This window comes from Pimephales promelas, chromosome 8, assembly GCF_988280905.1.
Source record: "Pimephales promelas chromosome 8, fPimPro1.hap1.1, whole genome shotgun sequence".
Classification (NCBI taxonomy): domain Eukaryota; kingdom Metazoa; phylum Chordata; class Actinopteri; order Cypriniformes; family Leuciscidae; genus Pimephales; species Pimephales promelas.
The window spans coordinates 30,619,877-30,639,009 of NC_142776.1; the positions used below are offsets into that span (position 1 = coordinate 30,619,877).

The 19,133-nt window shown below is 35.7% G+C and overlaps 1 long non-coding RNA gene across 1 annotated transcript; it reads right to left on the bottom strand.

Annotated features, from left to right (window-relative positions):
- Positions 1-8,085: 8,085 nt before the first annotated feature.
- On the bottom strand, positions 8,086-16,985 carry LOC120491288 (uncharacterized). Its single transcript, XR_005625232.2, has 3 exons — positions 16,773-16,985; positions 16,311-16,425; positions 8,086-9,096 (listed from the first exon to the last, which is right to left on the bottom strand). It is a non-coding gene; the product is annotated as an uncharacterized LOC120491288 (long non-coding RNA).
- Between the last annotated feature and the right edge of the window lie 2,148 nt (positions 16,986-19,133).

Genomic DNA, 19,133 nt, shown 5'->3' on the forward strand with positions numbered 1-19,133 from the left:
CTCAACACAAACGCCACATAAATATAAAAAACGAAACAAAAATATATCTGCTGAAGCTCGTCAGGTCAAACGTGAATCGGATCGACTTCGGACGAAAACACGGATCAACATCGGCAGACCGTTTGAATTATGGAGAGACCTCCGCTATTTTTATTGTGATAAATTACAAGTTTTTAGATATGCTGAAATAATGTTAAACTGTAACTTATCACTTTGACGGACCAGTTTCAATTAAGCAATTTTACATTATTTTTGCTGATATTCAGTGCAGTTATGCAAGTGATATTGCTTCATTTCAAGTTATATAAACAATTTGTTAATATTGAGTAATATTCAGACAAAACTGGCCAGCTGGTTTGAATATTTTATTCTCTGCTAAGCCAAGGCATCAAACATGTCGCCAAGCAATGGACAGGCTGTATTTAAAAATGTTTTTCTTTACTTGATGTAGACTAGGACACCTGTGTTTCTAAGATGACTGATGTATTGCTGACTGAACAGAAAGGTCATTTAAATTAGCAGTAAATGAGATTTGGTATCAGGCCATTAAATATGTAACTGGAACACACGGTTTAATTCACCATTGACTGCATGAGATAAAAAATTGATTTTTCTTTAGTTGATGTAGACTTGGACACCTGTGTTTTTCTGAGATGTCTAATGCAAGTATGTCTGACTGAACAGAAATGTCATTTAAATTAGCAGTAAATGAGATTTGGTATCAGGCCATTAAGTATGTGGAACATACGGTTTAATTCCCCATTGACTGCATGAGATAAAAAAAATTGATTTCCATGAGCAATTTTAAGCACTGAATAACTGTTTTCTTTTCTCGTTACATACAACCGAATCGAGGCAAGAGAAACCGAGACAGAAAGATGCAGAGAAAGATTGCACTACAAAACTAGCCTTCATAAAGGAATCAGACAAATTGAATAAAAGTTAAGATCTATTGATATCTGATGTGCTGCTCACCATTACAGCATTCATCCATCACACTAGAAATAGAAGGTCAAGTGTTTTACATTGCAATGTGGGATGTAGTACTCCAAGTTCTGGCTATTTATATATATATGTGGCTGAGCATTGGTGCAAAAATCCTCTAATGCACTGTCACTGAAGTCTAGATTGATTCCACTGTCTACGCCACTGAGTGAAATGGAGGTTTCGATAATGCATCACTACAGTCAGACTTTACTGGGTGTGATTCTGAGGTCTATAGACCATTTCACAAGATGTAAACAACACTGGTACAGAAGCACTTCCTGTTTCAGTTTTTTAACACTACATAAAGGCTGGGATAAAATACAACCAACAGAATATTTAAAACTGAATCAAAAAGTTAAACAAACATCTTTAAGATGTTTTCTTTACATGTGAAATAAAGAAAACAGTTACAAACTGAAACAGGAAGTGCTTCTGGACCAGTGTTGTTTACATCTTGTGAAATGGTCTATAGGCTCACATACATCTGAATCAGTCCTCTAATGATCAACATTTATATATAGCTGGCAGGGTGGAGGGTTATGAGTGTCAGGGAAAATTATATTTTTTATCAGCCACAAACACGATTGGGTTCTCCAGAAGTCTTGCATAAGGTCAACAATGTAATTTTTAACAGTTAAAATATGTAGATTGCATTGTACACTATCCACAGTGTTATTTTATAATTATTTGTATGCTTTTATTTTTTTAATTAATATTTTGGTTTTCATTTATTGAAGATGAAAGGGGGCAATGCCATACAACACCTTAGCAACAACACAGTACAAAATAAATAAATAAAAAATAAATAGTATTATGTTGCTATTTGACGGTCTTTACCAAAGACAATAACACTTTATGATGACAATGATATTTGCCCTAGTCACAGTATCTGCCATAATTAATGTCCATCATCCTTTAGCAACATTAATTTATATACATTGTGCACATATGAATACAACAGAGACAGACTGAAGGGGTGATGATCAATCATAAAGCCATTTATATAGCTCTACTGACTGAATGAGGTCTGGCATCTCTCTATAAAATTCGTATTGGTATTATGGTGATGACTGCCACAGAAAGGCTACTAAATCTTGCCACGATGATCCACATTAGTAATGGCTAATTATCTTTTAACGAGGCTGGCAACCGGGCGAAGCATATACCGAAGGGTCATAGATCACGATGTTCAATCGCCATTTCTCGTTTCAGCTTATCTTTGGATTCCCTGTGGCACAAAGGATTAAAATAAATTCTGTGTGCATGAATAAAACATTATGTGTATATGTAAAGCGTGCGTATAGGTAATGAGTATGCAAGTCATAAAATATGCCTTGTTATAAAGAATTTGCCTGGGGCTAGTGGCAAAATTCAGAAAGAGGACCTAAAAACTGCCAAAAGTGGTTTTACCTGAGTCGCCATGGTGATGGAACCATTCTCATGTTCTATGATTAGCACAACCTTCTGCGAAGCCTTCAGAATAAGGCGGGTAAGGCACATCTAAAGCATGCCAGTCTGTGATGACAGCTTCTGAAGGTTTTTGTCAGAGAGGAGGACTCAACCACCCATGACAATATCAGGTTGGTGTCAGTGCTTTGAAATTAAAATGCAGTTTTCCATTTCGCCTCCATGCTTTGAACAGGAAAACAACTTCAATCTGACTGATATTACAAGGGGAAAAATATGAAATGTTGCCATTCATCAGAAGCATGGTAATAATAAACATGTTTTTGTGCATTAATGACTATAGACATAGCTCAAAGAAATGACCTCCCACTGTGAGAGAATACGATTAGGTCTTTAGAACACTAACCAACCGCAACTGCAGGAAAATATGCAGTATTGAACACAAATTTAAAAAAAGAGACATGGAGAATAAAACAGAAAGACTTGTTTTTTAGAGAAGACAGGAACAATTTTTCTGTGCTTGATCATGTAGTTTAAGATGAACAAAAAAACGAAGAAACTAAAGAAGGCGAGATATTCTTCTGAAATTGAACAAACTGCATAACAGTAGTGCAGTACATACATTTATAGGATTTATAGATCAACCTCTCAATCATGCATTAAGTAAATAATATCAATTATATTGCATTTATATTGATAGATTTTTATTTACATTAGATAAATATATATATATATATATATATATATATATATATATATATATATTTTTTTTTTTCAGCATCAAGTAATACATGTTAGGTATAGGCAATATGCTGCATGAAAAATTATATCTCTGTCTCTCTTAAACAAGAAAACTACTTCAAATGTCAGAAGTCCTCTGAAATTCTCTTAATTGACTAGAACCTTCCTACGTGTGGTTTCTGCAAGATCTGGGGGGTTTATCAAGAGTTCACCCTTCAAAAGAAAAAGTAAGTCTTTCAGATGATTTTAGCAACAAGTGAGCTTCTCTAAAAAATATACATACAGTATTATTTTTAATCAATAGATATTCATTTATGAACTAATGAGATTTAGGAAAGCAGCTGTACAAATCCAAATCGGCAAGAGAAGCCTTAATAAAATAAGACATAGCTTAGGCATCAATGCCTGATTAGAGTATCTGTGTGGCAGTGACCTTCTGAATGCTGTGTGAAAGTCAATTTATAATCCCTGTTTGACAGAGCTGAGATGAAGAGGATTTTGGGATGAAAGAAATGCACTCAGCCATAGGGCCATCAGAGGCTGGTTGTGCACATGCAGGGCTATAGATCCCGTTTTATCACACAGACAGCAGAAATATACACCATTGATGTGCACAGTCTGCACACACACTCATACATTTGTTTAAACTTACTTATAAAAGTCAGTACTTATATAATACAATACGTTCTATGAACCTCAAATGCTTCTCCAAAGTATGTTTGTCAAAGTAAAACATCCATTAAAACATTACCTTTTAAGGCTTTCATTTAGAGGTGCCTCCTTTTCAAAAATGTAAAAAAAAAAAAAAATGGGGGGAAATAAGCCAGTAATATGGTTTTGGAATGACAGAAAAAGCCATTAAATTTTGATTTTAGGGTGAAATGTTTCAGCACAAATACAAGTTATTATCAATAGAATTGCATCCAATCATACACTCATTCAAATGCACATCTGCACATGAGCCGAGGCAACAAGCACGAATGCACAAACACACAGCTTCTGACAGCCCACCAATCCATGCTCATCTCATCTGTGTGTTGTTTTCAGGTTGAGGTAAATTAGGATTTAGCTATACTGAACATTGTAAGGAGCACAGTTCCTGTATACATGCATAAGAAGCTTAGGGGGTTAAGACATCAGAACTTGTTGCCATGGAGTGCAGAAGGAGGCTCTCCTTGGAAACACCCACCATTTAGATTCATAGATACAGAATTTCTTGTGTGAAGGACAATATTAAAAAAAAAAATAATGCTTTATTTTTTTATTTACTTCTCTAAACTCAACTTTAATCTTTCTCTCCAGTAAATAAACACCATATGTTTGCGTCTGGAGTCCCTGCAGTGACGGACAGAGGCTCAGACAGGATATGACATGCGGACAGGCAACCATGGAGCCTGAGCTGAATTCTAGGCAGATGAAACACAGGTGGTGGCACTGCGTGGGTGTGTGTGTAAGCGTACGTGCACATAGAGGTTAAGTAGAGCTGCAGGCTAAAGTGCTAAAGACCTGACAACAGACACAGTGAACTGCGTCAGTGCTCACTGAATCGTTACAGTGTTGCTCTGTTTTCAGCTGGTAAAAAGAAAAAAGCTGTCATTCTGCCATTCTGATGGCTAGCCGCTGTTATCAGCATTACAGGCTGCCAAGATTACAGGCTTGCAGATTATTAGCCAGAATACAGGCCAGCACTGTATAGATATGATATAATCATTTACGGGTCAGTGACGTAACATTATTTGTGTCCAGAAACATCCTAACTCAGAATACTATCCTATCCGTTTAGTTGCCACAGAAAATTTTGAAGTCAAGAATTAAGATTTTCTGTAATACAGCCCCAGATCTCATTTAAAAAAAAAAAATTAAAATGCAATTAATGTAGACAATAAATTTAAAAATATATTATATGATGTACTTACTTTCAGTTCCTGACTTAAAATGAATTTTGATCATTTTTCATTGAGCTTAAAGAAAGAAAATATCTTGGTGGTGTAACTGTCCTGTGTAACCGTTTGATGAATGAAATCGATAGCAAATTTGACAATAAAAAAAAAGTAGGGCTGCGCGATATGGACAAAAAAATATAATATCAGTATGTGGCTATATACAATATATGATTTAGGTTATAAATCTGAAGAAATGGTGCACACTGCATTTCCAGATGAACATTAGAAGCAACTCAAACCCATATATGCAGAGATGGAGTAAAGACATTCTCCATGCATGTAAATGATCATATCAACCTTCACGCGTAAATAATTAAAGCGCATATATTAAACACACACGGCATAAATTAATTGAATTGAATCACAGCCTTTGTGAATTCAAAATAGTACTATGTATTATAACCATTTAAAAACTACACCACATAGCAAAGGTCTAATAATGCTTCCCTTCTTTGCAATGTGCCACTTCCGGTATTTTAAAACATTATAAAACATTCCATTTCAAATTTATTAAGCAGCACAAGTGTCTGTCAGAGCATCTGACCGGGCAAGCCATGCTAAACTATATGCGTACTATATCTTAAGAGTTATATTGAAGACCTTAATATAAAGCATATGTCTCATGTTTAGGACAAATTGGATTTTGCACGGAAGCTCTGTCCTCCGCAATTTTTCAGATGAGCTCCTAATATCAAACTACTGCAAATTGATATAAATGGTTTTGCCTCATCCTGATTCCTTTATAAAAATATATCAATATATCGTACACACTCGATATACTGCCCAGCCCTACTTATCAATATCAAGCATCTGTTCCCAATCTCCCAAATTTAGCATCAGAGATCCAAGCCCTGTCAGCAGCAGATATTAGTCAATGAATAATTCAGGGTGGGACATGTCCCAAGTAATTTGTTTAAACCCAAATCTCCTAGAAATGTCATTCAGGGAATGTTCGGGGAAAAGTCTCAGAGAAAAGAACTCCAAGAGAACAGTTCTTTTACATGTGTACACTGCAGGAAAAATATATTTCCTTGCTTGGGATTGAGAGTCATTATGGACACATTATGGTAAGAGCACTGCAATATTTATGCCTCTGACACTACTTTGACTCTTTTTGAATCTTTACCCTCAGGCATTGCAGGCTGGCAAATAAAGTAGATGTATTCATTAATGAAAAAATATTATGTCAACAAGACAACATTTCAGAAAACTATTATGTCAACAAGAGTAAATTTCATAATACTAAGGTTGAACTAAGGTGTTATGTCCTATTTATTTTTAGAGACAACTGAACAGCAACTTCATGCCATTGCCAGGGTCATAATATTTTTTTGTGGGGGTTTATATATGTAGATGATTTTCAGTAATACTGAAGACGTCCTCTACACTCCCAGTGGATTCCTGTAGAGAATACATCACTCATCCTGCTGAGCAGCCTTTAACTGAACATTGGTATACATGCATGTCAGTCGGCCCCATCTAGTCCCACTCACGGCTTCAAATGGCACACCACTGGGCCTTCATCCTGGGATTCCAGACAGTCCAACCACCCTACTATGAATAATTAAACACTGAGAAAAAAATTACATAAAGTGGATGATCAATTATTTAGCCCCAATTCTATGTATTATTGACAAAGGAAGCTGAATGCTCCTGTAACTTCGTTGTTGTGACTATAGCTCAACAGCAAACTGCATGGGCAATGGTTTAGGGACATGGTTAACATGACTATATGGGGTGACCCATAGGGATTTTATGTATTTGCTTTAACTCTTTCCCCGCCAAACACGGAATTTTCCGTGTTTAATGAAAAAACGCATCTGCGCCAAACACGGAATTTTCCGGGTATCCGTGTTTTAGGTGGTATACGGTAAGGAAGACCCGCGCGCATGTCCTGAATGATTGCGCAACTCTTTGATCAGAGAAACAGATCGCAATCGTCTCAAACAGTGGAGTAGTGAGAATGTATCAGACAGACAATGCAGAGGTATATGGCTGAAGTACTGGAGGTTAATGGACTCAGAGTCCGATCACTCTTTATTTGATAATTCTGAATCTGATCGGGACGAAGTAGTCAGTGAGAGAGATGCACATGTTCATGCTAGCCATGGACGTGCCGCAGATAGATCGTATAATATTATGACACTATAATATTTATGTGTGTGTGCAGGCATTTATGTGTGGCTGTCTAAATATGAAGGTGTAATTGTCAAATTATTTCTCTCTTTGTGCACATTTACCACATTGTAATATGTATTTGTGTGTGTGTGTGTGTGTGTGTGTGTGTGTGTGTGTGTCTAGGCCTGTTTATTGTAATTCCAATTATTCATTATTCACAGGTAGAACACAGAGAGGCAGAGGCAGAAGTTTTATTGCAAAAGTTACATTTCCCTTACATCCTGGGAAATTTGATATATTTTACATTTATTTTATGTTTTTAATTTATTTTGGAAAGTTTTATATATGAAGGAAACAACATCTGAATGTATTCTGCTTTTAAATGCACTTGTTTGATAAAAATACCTTTTTCTCAGTTTTTTGTCCAAAATGTTGTGTTTTTGACAAAACCTACCTCTGTTCAAGAGGCAATAAAAAAAGAACAGATGAAGATAAAATAAAAACTTTTTTTTTGCCTAAAAGCAGAGGCTCAGATCTTTATTTTTATATATATCATCTTCATATATTCATGGAAGAAAATATTCAGCGGGGCATTCAAATTTAGCGAAAATCGTCAAAAACCCTGGCGGTGGCTGGCAACTTTTTTTAAAAACGCTGGCGGGGAAAGAGTTAAGGGTAGGCCTAGCTGCCAAAAAAAAAAAAAAAACACACTGGACACAGGATTCAGGATTGTGAATTGAAAAGTTTGTCAATTGTTAACTGCAAGATCTTGCTCCGCGCTTAATCTTTGGGAGTGTTTTTTCTTCTTAGTGTCAGAAGCCATAATGGAGAGTGTGTTGTACTGTATCTGTCAGGAGTTGATAAACAATAAAGCACAGACAGATGCAGCGAACTTCATCCATTTTATTTACTCTTTCACTTCCGTTCTCAAACACATTACGTCATTACACAACACTTAAAAATTGTCCACAACACAACATATAAATATAATTATTTAATGAACACACACAAGACACAACAGTGTGTGAGCTTTGTACTGACACTGGGCTCGATAGATGCTGTCCTCTCACAGAACAGATGAACATTATCAGAGACCATCTATCACACTGACAGTGAAGACTAATTTAACATCCAACAATGCCAAAGCAAGATAAGCAAAATGAACATGCTTATGCGTTTGAACTTTCATTGTTATAATTGCTAATTATATTGTCTGCAACACATTTTCATTAATACACTATTTAGCATGTTGATTAATGTTTTACTCATAACTAGTTCTCACAACCCAGGTGATTTCAGGTTTTACTATCCATGTAAACTACATAAAATCTCCCCAACACATCATTGATAGGAATAAATAATTTAACATGCCAGTAAATCCCACAGGGTCCATGTTATCAACATAAAGATCAATCCTATGATTATATAACCTAAGTATATTGCATAACAAACAAACAACAGCATTGACACCATAGCCCCATATTACAACCAAGAACAGAAAGACAACAGCATAAGACAAATATTTATTTCAGTAAGAAATTTCCTTTAAATAAGTAAAACGTGCAACGTATGTTCTGGGAGAGTTGCATCCCTCACAAGCTGTTGGAATAAACAAGGCCACTGAGGCGCGATCTCAAAAGGGGCAACAGTCAGTCAAAAACATGCCCAATTCCCAACACGTTAAGAGCAAACTAGTACTCCTGAGGCAACTCAAGCTTGTTTTAACCCAGCTCATGAAGTCTTGTGGCACTCTGTGCTGCAATCTCTAGATCGTTTCATTTCTGATATTGGGCTTGATGCCAGTTGATGGTCCTGACAGAGTCCCAACCAAGAAATATGGTCTGTCATGGTTAATTCTGCTCCCGTATTAATCTTTAGATGTGTGGTGGGGGGTGGGTTTCTGAAAATAATAAATGATAAAAGGCGATCAAAAACAACAGCTTCGAAAGACCAGCGTTCAGATAGATTGCATGCGGTTGCACAAACTCCGCAGGGCAACTTATTGATCATATGACCTTTAGCATTACAATGTCAAAACTGTGGGGGCTGCAGTCAGCAGAAGCCATCAGTATTTCAGTGAAAGGACACCGAGGCTATGCCAGGACATCTACAAGCATTATACACAGATTTGCTTCAAATGACTCAAAATGCATTTCTCTAGTTGTAATCTGCCGCTTCTGAAGTTATTATCAGCCTTTATGTTCTGATTACCATTTTATTACTCAAATTTAAGATAAAGCAATTTAGATGAAAGTTTGGTTAGCACTGATATAGGAGACATGAAGAAGGTTTAAACTGAATTCGACAGATGCTCTATTAGAGAGAAATAAAATGTTACATGTAACATAATATAAATGTAAAAAGAAATCCTGGCATTTAGCACATTCAGGGTTTTTAGTTCATATTTTAGTTGCACAAAACTGTATGAAAACTGGAAAACGTCTAATTGTCAAAACCCACAATACACACGCACTATTGTTCCTCAATTAAATGCTAAATATTTGCTTTAGCACTAAAATTACAGCTTTGATTTTTAGAGGTGAAAAGACATTATGCGTGTCCTTAAGATGTGGCATCTTCAATATTTGCAAGCTTATTCATTCTTTTTCTTTTTTTAATGTCTGAAACAAGGGTATTTTATTAAAATGCAAGTAAAGTATCCAATGTCAACATTTTCAGAAAAAGAAATGCGCTTTTAGTTGGAGCAAGATTCTTTATCTGCCTATCCCTTTTTACTTCACCTAAGGATTATATCCTTCTCCCCTTCACAGCCATCTTGAATCTGTTCTCATAAAGCTCATGAGTGCACCTGAGGCTCTGCTACAGGTCAACAACAAAATTCACAAACATGGGCAAAGAAATTCAATTAACCCAGCCATATATTTCCACGATTGCCACCGCAGAGGAAATTGAATGTTGTTCTTCCAATTCGATTGGCCTCCCAATGAAATGTAATAGCATTACATAAATGAATGAGGGGGAAAACGACAGGGCAAACAGAAGCAGGATGTTATTGTTAAATATGAACTGTGCTCCGGATGTTAAGGAAATCAGACAGTCAAGGGCAGATACCATAGACATATATAAAGAGTTTTGATAATCGAGGACTAAAAATAACAGTAAGTAATAATAACAACAGAAATCTAAAAAGTGGTTCTAATATAATATGATAGTATAATAAATATCTAATATAATAGTTCCTGCATAAAAAGCTGCATAATCCCATCCTTTTGATGTTGAGGAGGTGTGCATATGTTATCTTGAGCCTTAGCGTCCAAAATGGATAAGGTTAAGACAGATACTGAGTACCGGTATGCATATATTAAATGGTACATACTTTCTAAATAACTGATGATTATCCATTTCAACAAAAGGGGAAAAGCCTCAAACTGTTCACTCCAGGAAACAGGTGGCATGCAAATGTACCCAGTGAGCTGCAGGGTAAACCAGTTATTCAGAATGGCGTGCAAAACAGGGACCGAATCCACTTTCTATTACAATAAAGATTGTCTCAGCTACAGTAATTTCACATCCCACCATCTGTCACTTGAACCCCAATTGAACAAAATACTCAATATAGGCTATACATACACCCTAACAGATGTTATGGATTTCAGCACACTTGAAATTATGTCACAATAGTTAGACAGCATGAAGATGAAGTCAAATTGATTTCACTAATCAAATTTGATGACAATATCTCACCGTCCCAGAGTGCTAGGTATCATTACGATTTTTAATTCATCAATAATAAACCAAAACAGCAATGTACAAGCATGCAAACAGAACACCAAGCAAAAAAAAATCTTCAAGGAGAATGCAAATTGGTTCATTAATATTAATAACTTTTACAGTAAGATGCCAGTCAGGAGAAAACGGTGGGAATTTGCAAGTCTAATCCGGACTTTATAGGACTCAAGGAAGGGTTTGTTCCACATCACAAGTCTTACTGAGATTGGAGGGAACAGAATACCTCTGTTACATTAGATCTGTTCTGTGTTTCTCAAGACTGTGATTAAAAAATGCCAACGAGGAAGTAAATAAAAGTGTGTCTGTATCATCACAGCCACATTAACCGGTTTAGGTCCAAGTTGCCCTCAATTTTATATAAATAACTATGCTCTCCTACACGCTGTCCTCTGACATATTACACCTCCTCCATATTTTTAAGGGTGCTAATAGCAGATTTTCTTTATGTAATGTTAGTAGCATCTCATATTTGCTCTTCCTCCTGGTTGCCTGCTATGGTTTGCCTTCATTAAGAACCATGTTCTGTCTACTGACACACATATTCTCCTTTGAGCTCTCTACTGCCCACTTATCTTTTGCCAGTCCTATACTAATGAAGCTTCATTTGTTGACTCTGAGTGATTAGACTTAATCAGGGCTTAATGACCTTGAGGCTACAAATTCAAAAAGGCAAAGACTTGTTAGCCTGGGGGGAAAAAAAAGTTGTTTTACTTTAGCATGCAAAAGCAGTATGCTGAAAGGACAGCATGTGAAAATTATATGAACTTAAAACTTCCACTTCCAAACTATCAGAATCCACTGTATTTTAAGAAGTCATAATGTACATTTTTTTATTATTTAATTTATCTACTGAGGTCCACTCATAATGTTGCTGATGCTTTGAGCCAAAAAGTTATATTTTAGCTTCTGGTTACCAGAATTCAAATGGACCTTTAAAAATCCCCCTTCAAATGTCATGTTTTCTCCAGTTTACATTGTGACAGGGTCAGAAAACAATTCACACAGGAATGTGCTGTTAAGTTCAGACCGTTTTAATTCTTTGTTACGTCACGCTCTCATAAGGATCAGAACAATAAAAAAATAATGATTTTTAGTGGCTTCCTCACAAACTTTTTTTTTTCTGTGTTCAGAGTGCATTTATCCGGGAGATAAAATCCTGTTACAGATGTCTGAACACTACTTACATAATTCAAAAGTAAGGCTCAAATGCATCAGAATTGTGATATTTCATATGGCCCAACTGTTACTGCATCTTTTTCTTTGCCAGTTTTTGCTTTATGCCTCGCAGCCAATGCAATATGCCCGGATGTTCCAGATAGATGAGATTAATTATGAGACCCATAGCACCATGCGTAAAGCAGTCTACGAGTGAATGACAGCCCGTGCCGAAAAGGAGACAAGCGAAGAAACATCAACGCTCCACCATCCGGAGAAAACACATAAAGCATGACATTCAAAAAAGGTCAGACTCTCCTCATCCACAGACAGGCGAATACACACTCAAGCAGGTATGATGAGGTATCAACACATAACTTCCAACTCACTGCCAAAGTCAGATCTTTTCATTCATTATCAAATTATAAGATACCCTTTATTCACTAGTTTACATTAATGCCAGTCGGGTTTGAATAGTTCAAAATGGTTCTGTTTTCCAGCAATGCAGATTTAAGTTAGTAGATTTTAGTTAGTTAGGAATCCGATGGCCCACACCAAGAAGGTCTATAATCCCAGGAAAGTGAAATACGTTAGCATTTACATTTATCTTAATGTCAGATTCTCAAATGGCGCATAAATACTGGGAAATGCACGACCTTTGGAACCACAGAACATTTTGAGAACAATCACTAGAGTTGTAAATTCCATGTGAATCACATCATGACAATCCTGACTGGACAACTATGTTAACATTGCAGTATGCACAGTCCAAATTATTCAAATTATTACAGAAGTACTGGGGGAAAAAGGTTTAGTTTGGATATCCATATACAGTAGCGATCAAAATAGAATAAATCACCTTTTGGAAGAAACTTGACACTTCAAGTAATGATTGTATCAATTACATAGAGACAAGTGACTGTTAAAAAAAATGTATGTCATTGAATCATTCATTCAAGAGATTTGTTCAAATATGCTGATTCATCCAGTAATGAAACAAGTTAAAAATAATTAATTCAAACTGATTAAAAAAAATAGACTGCTGCAATTAACATTTTATAAGAACCTAGTAAATGTGCATGACATTTTTACGAGTTTACTCAGAATCGTGGTAGAATAGTGAATCTCCGTTTTTAAAAAAAAAAAATGTGATTCTCAAATTTTCCACAATTGCGCCCCTCTAGTTAAGCATCTGCGTTTACATTCTCGCATGGAGTATATCTGGGGCCTTACACGGTTGCAATTATATACACTTACAGGCATGCATGAAAATACACACGCAAACACAGACAGCACAGTCTCTCCGAGGTTTCCTCATCAGTATTCCATGGTCACAGCATGCTGCAGTGACACTGCTGTTATCTGGCCTCTCTTCCGCTCTGCTATGTGACTTTAGGAGAGGCTATATAGAGCTTCATGATTTGCGACAAACCTCCCCATTTGAGACTGTTTGCTTTCTTCAACTCTCTCACTCACTGTCTCACTCAACTCTGTCTGCCTGCCTGCATTTCTCTTTCTCCCTGTTGTGGTCATTCAGACACTTTTATCTTGATTACCAGATGTATCTGATGAAAACAATAGTATAAAAAAAGGAAGGGGAAGAAAGACTATGCCACTTGTCTGTGCTTTCACTTTAATTCCCATCAGCTTCAAAGGTAGGCAGAGAAGACATCTGGTGGAATTAAACTGCTAAAAATATCTGTGAGGATACTCAGAGCGGTAGACATCTCACCGTAAAAGCCAGAAGACATCAAAGGTTTGCAAGGAGCATCTTCAGGGGGCAAGGTCTTTTGGATTTTAATGAAGGCACTTTTTCTACTGCATTACCTTCCTGAGAGTCTCCCCAGCTGAGATGTATTCGCAAAAGATTAGCGGCTACAGCGAGCTTCCAGTTTGACGGAATAGCATGTCTAATCCACTGCTTTCATATAGTCAATTTGCTGCGTCGTACAAAAACAAGGTGAAACTTTTGAAGCAGCACTTCTCATGTTATTTTTACCCTTTCTGCTGGACTGAAGAGTTTGAGTGGCTTTTTTTCCCCTTGCTGGGTAATGCCATTTTGATGCTACACAGGTGCAGACTGCACCTGCTGTCTCTGAGTGCTGCTCTTTCATTGGCCCAGATGAATCGCAAAGCAGAATCCTGGCCAATCAGGCATAAGTGTGTGTTGCCAAAAGCAACTTATTGTGATCTGTGTGGAAGAGCACATTGAAATCAACCAGTCTGCCATGAGACGCGCAATTCAAACAACAGTGTGATGTGAGAAGAAATTGTGCTTTCCATAAAATATCACAGCTGAATAGAAAAAAAAGATTATTTGCCACCTATTAATAAAATTCGAAAAATAAAGCCAGATGATGAAAAAATACAAAACTTTGTGTCTTATGGAAACGTGTTTGTATGATTAAAAAAGGAAAGATTATATTAGAGAGAATTATATAATTGTCTTCATTTGAGAATATCAGTCCTACAAGATGAACTGAAAGCAAACAGAGGAATCAGTGTCTTAAACTCAAGACCAGCTGCCAAGTCAACGCCCATTTCCTTTTCCACAGTAGTTGAACAGTAGTTTGTTCTCTTGCCCCCTGAATCAGTGCCCTGTAAACTGGCACTCACAAAAAAACTCTTCACGTGTTGACAGTCTGAACTGCATGCAGGAAGCGAGAAGTAAATAAATGAAAACAAATTTTCCTTTAAGGAGCAATAATATGTCTCCCTATGGGGGGTTTAATCTCATTAAATGACATTAACTTTTAATTTCATTAAATTATATGAGTATTTTAAATAAAAAAACAATTTGAAAATAATCTTTAAACCTCAAACTGTCCAGGGAGTTTATTTATATTTTTTATTTCGATGAACAAAATTGTTTATTAGCAACGCAATTATATTAAATATCTGTCAGATAACCAATAAATGGAACCGATAAATCAGGTTTAATTTTTATTAAAACTATTTAAAATGGCTTTTGATCAAATAAAGCTTAAGTAAAATAAATATAAATATTGTATGAAACAAACAAAAAAAAACTAAAAAAGTTGTATTATGTTTCAGTTTTCAATTAAAATTTTTAAAAAATATATTAATTATAGAGGTGTAAAACCATGAATAGAAATGACAAAAATCACTTAAAATTACTAAAAGTTCAATCAAAATGAAAAGTGAATATAAAACATAAACTAACTAAGCAATTTTCTATAAATAAAAAAAAAACATTAAATACAAAACACTAAAAACATTTATTTTAAAAGCAACAAGTGAATCACACCATTATAATGTAGGCCTACAGCATGAAAAATGGATATTTAATTTGAGATTTTCTAAAAATTTCATTTAACAGCGTTATTAAATTACTGGTGTTTTTTTAAAGATTAACTTTGAGCGCTAGATGACAGCAAATGTAAAGTTAATAAAAATGTCTAGGCAAAAAATGCACCACTAAATATACAATATCAAACCATTTTTAATATGATACGATAACTGATCTGATATACTGTGAATATGTTTTTAATCTTAAAATGAAACCTGGAAAAATTTATTATTTTGTGCTTTGGTCTAATACAATGTCACATAATTAAAAAATGTATATATCTCCATGCTTTAGCAACCTCAACTAATGTAGCATACCACACGCTTATAGGCAATATTCTTAATGTATGCAGCAAATTTTCCTGAATAACTCCCATTGAAGAGAATGTCATGCTGTTCTGTCTCTTGCTGCGAGAGTAATTAACACCATTCCTGCCTCCTTATTATCTTCAATGCTGAAGATTATAAAGACAAATGTGAGCGCAGTTTACAGAAATGCAGAGTCATGCCTGCAGTGTCTTTGCACCTCTTCAATGTCATTGGAAAGCATCTGCATTGGACAGAATTTTGGCATGTAAGTGCCAAACATAACAGGCCATCAGGGATCAGTTAACTTATAGTGCCCCCCCCCCCCCCCCCCCCACCCCCACCCTTGTGATCTAACTGCAATCAGAGGAACTTTACTGTTTGCTCATCAACCAGGTGAAGCACCAGGATGATCTGCAAAACTGTATCCACACCTAAAGAGTACAAAAGTAATCTATCCACTCGTTCACCAAACATGAATGTGCTGTTTTGTGATTTTGTGGTGCAAGGTCAGTTTCTTGACAACACTGCACTTTCGTCAGCCTGCTGAAGGTCTTCTCTGGAGCAATAAGTCACATTTAAATTGCCACTCACCTTTATTTCTGTAGGCTACTTCGTGCAAATTGTTTCATCCTTAAAGTTAGATCAGTCAAGTTCTTTTATAATGGCTCTTTATTGCCCCCTAGAGCTCAATCCTTCCTTAAACAACCTGTGAAAAGATGGGAAGTAAAGGTTCAGTACTGAAAATGAAGTAACGTTAGATCAGTATGATATAGTGCATACTGCATAAATAATGAGAGAGAAATGTATTATGTTGATTTATTATAATGTTCTCAGATCTCGATCTAAACACTCTTTGAACTCACTGGCAGGTGTTGTGAAGAGCAATATGACAAGAAACCACAAGATGTCATACTTAACTAATCGAATTCCCTGCCAGACAGAATGATGTTTTTTTGTTTGTTTGTTTTTTGGAGAATATCATAATAACAATCTGTTTTCGCACTCTAGGAAAAAAACGGAGCCTCAAAATCATAATAATAACAATTTACTCACCATTACATCGTTCTAACCCCGTATAATTTTCTTCCATGGAGCACAAATGGAGAATTTGTCATGAAATATAGCCTGCCAGTGTCAATAAATGAGGACATGTGGCCGTCAACTTCCAAATTATGACTAAAAACGCATTAAATGCTAAAGGTAAAGGTAATTCCGTTTAATTCCCTAATCCCTCCGCTTTAAAATCAAATATGGCGCCAAAGCCGTCAATGATGTAGGCCTATGTTAGGCGATTCGCGAACCAATGAGCTCTATGCACGGCGTTATTTCCGGTGAAGGATTAAGGATGCTCGATAACTTCCGCCGATCATAGAGTCCAATGCAATACCGAGAATTTATATTGAATTTTATACTCCATGGTTATACTAAAGAAACGTTAGTCACAAAAACAGATAAAACAGACACCCCTCGTTTATGCTTCTTTTTAAAATTATATTAAATAAACATAACTATATATAAAATTACATCTAAACGTATGTACGTTTCGTTTCAAAGACAGGAGGACAGTAAATATTGAAGACTCTGCCATAATCCCGTTTTCTCTGGTTTTCCTCTGCTTTAATCTACACAACCGGAAATGGACGAGCATCCTTACGTCAAATGCGGAACTTATGCGTGCATATAGCCCATAACGTTGAACAGCAATTTGGTAGTCCAGCATACGTCTATATTTATTCTTATATTTAAAAAAAAAAAGATATATATATATATATATCTTTATTTTTTTTTATTTTTTTTTCCTCAGACTTGACTCAATTCACAATCACTTGGACATTGAAAGAAAAAAAAAAATCTAAATTGAGAACTCAAACCCTGGTCAGCCCTCCAATTAAGTAATGGTAGTTTTAGCTTTTTTGAAAGGTTCTTATTTTCATAAAGCTCATTTATGATTTTGAGTAATTTTATCAACAATTTCCGGCCCGGGCTTTAAGTGTAAAATACCGAACTTGTCCTTTAAACTTATAAACTCCTTAAACTCAGAAACTCATCTAAACATACTGTAAGTAAACTCAATTTGAAGAAATCAATAGGTGAGATTGTCTGTTGAGATCTATGACAGCTGATTAGCATGACCCCTCGCCCTCATTATGCTAAATGTGAACTGTAGAAAATGCCACTCATTAACCTTTGCCCATACCTTCTATGTGCTAAACCTCCCAATAGGTTATAATTTGTGGTTAAAGCAACTCTGCAGTCAAATTTATTAGCTATTCTTGTCCAGGTCTTCCTATAATTTACATGTTTAAAAAATGGTTGAACATGATGATTTGCCGAATATAAAGGTGTTACTGTTTTTGCAGTTTGTCTATTAATATTTCTACTCTCTAAAGTAAATTATTCTGCCTACGCCACTGCTTGTAGCACATTTCTTAGTTTGAAGTAAACTCTTAATAAAGTACAAAGTAAAGTTGGCCTATATAGGCCAAAACTGACTTTTCTGTCAGTATAAGTCAAGTGTAATTTTAAGTATAGCCTGTATTTCTAAAAAGTACATAAAAAATTGACTGAAAATATACTTTCTTATTTTTTAAGAAAAGTTAAGGTAAGGTAATGACTGGGTTTGTATTGTTTGGGTGAACTAGCCATTTAATTAACTTTTTCCCGCCAGCTTTTTTTTTTAGGTTGCCAGCCACCATCAGCATGTTTTAAATCATTTTCACTATTTTTATGGCCCCTAGAATACTTTGCTCTATGAATATCTGAACATGCAATTTATCAAAAGAACAAATAGAGATTTATTGTATAGCTTAATGCATTAGTTTTTTCCTCACCTAGATATCGGGGTGGCGATGGCGCAGTGGATAAGACACATGCCTTTGGTGCGAGAGACCCAGGTTTAAATCCATTGTGAGACACCAATGTGTCCCTGAGCAAGACACTTAACCCTTAGTTGCTCCAGAGGCGTGCAACCTCTGACATGTATAGTAATTTTAAGTCGCTTTGGATAAAGGCGTCAGCTAAATGAATGAATAAAAAAAATAAAATAAAATATGGGCAAGTTTCATAAAAAAAGCAACATTCTGAGCAAAAAGCTGAGAAAAACTTTTCAATTACATTTTATGACTTGTAATCAGCTTGTAAACATATTTTATATGACTAGAAAAAAATGAATAACGTGAAAGTATTTTGCAATTATATAAGACAATTCTCTTAAAAATTTTCAAGCAAGTCAGATGTTGCAATCGTTATATTGTAATGCTCATGCACCTGCTGAATCTCAAGGCACGTTGTGGTAGAGTGCGTTGTGGTTGACTGCGAACTTGACATTGACAAACTTTTATACAACACCATATTACAGAAAATTAATAAAAAAAATTATTAACATCCCTATTATCTTTCCTATTATCTCTATTT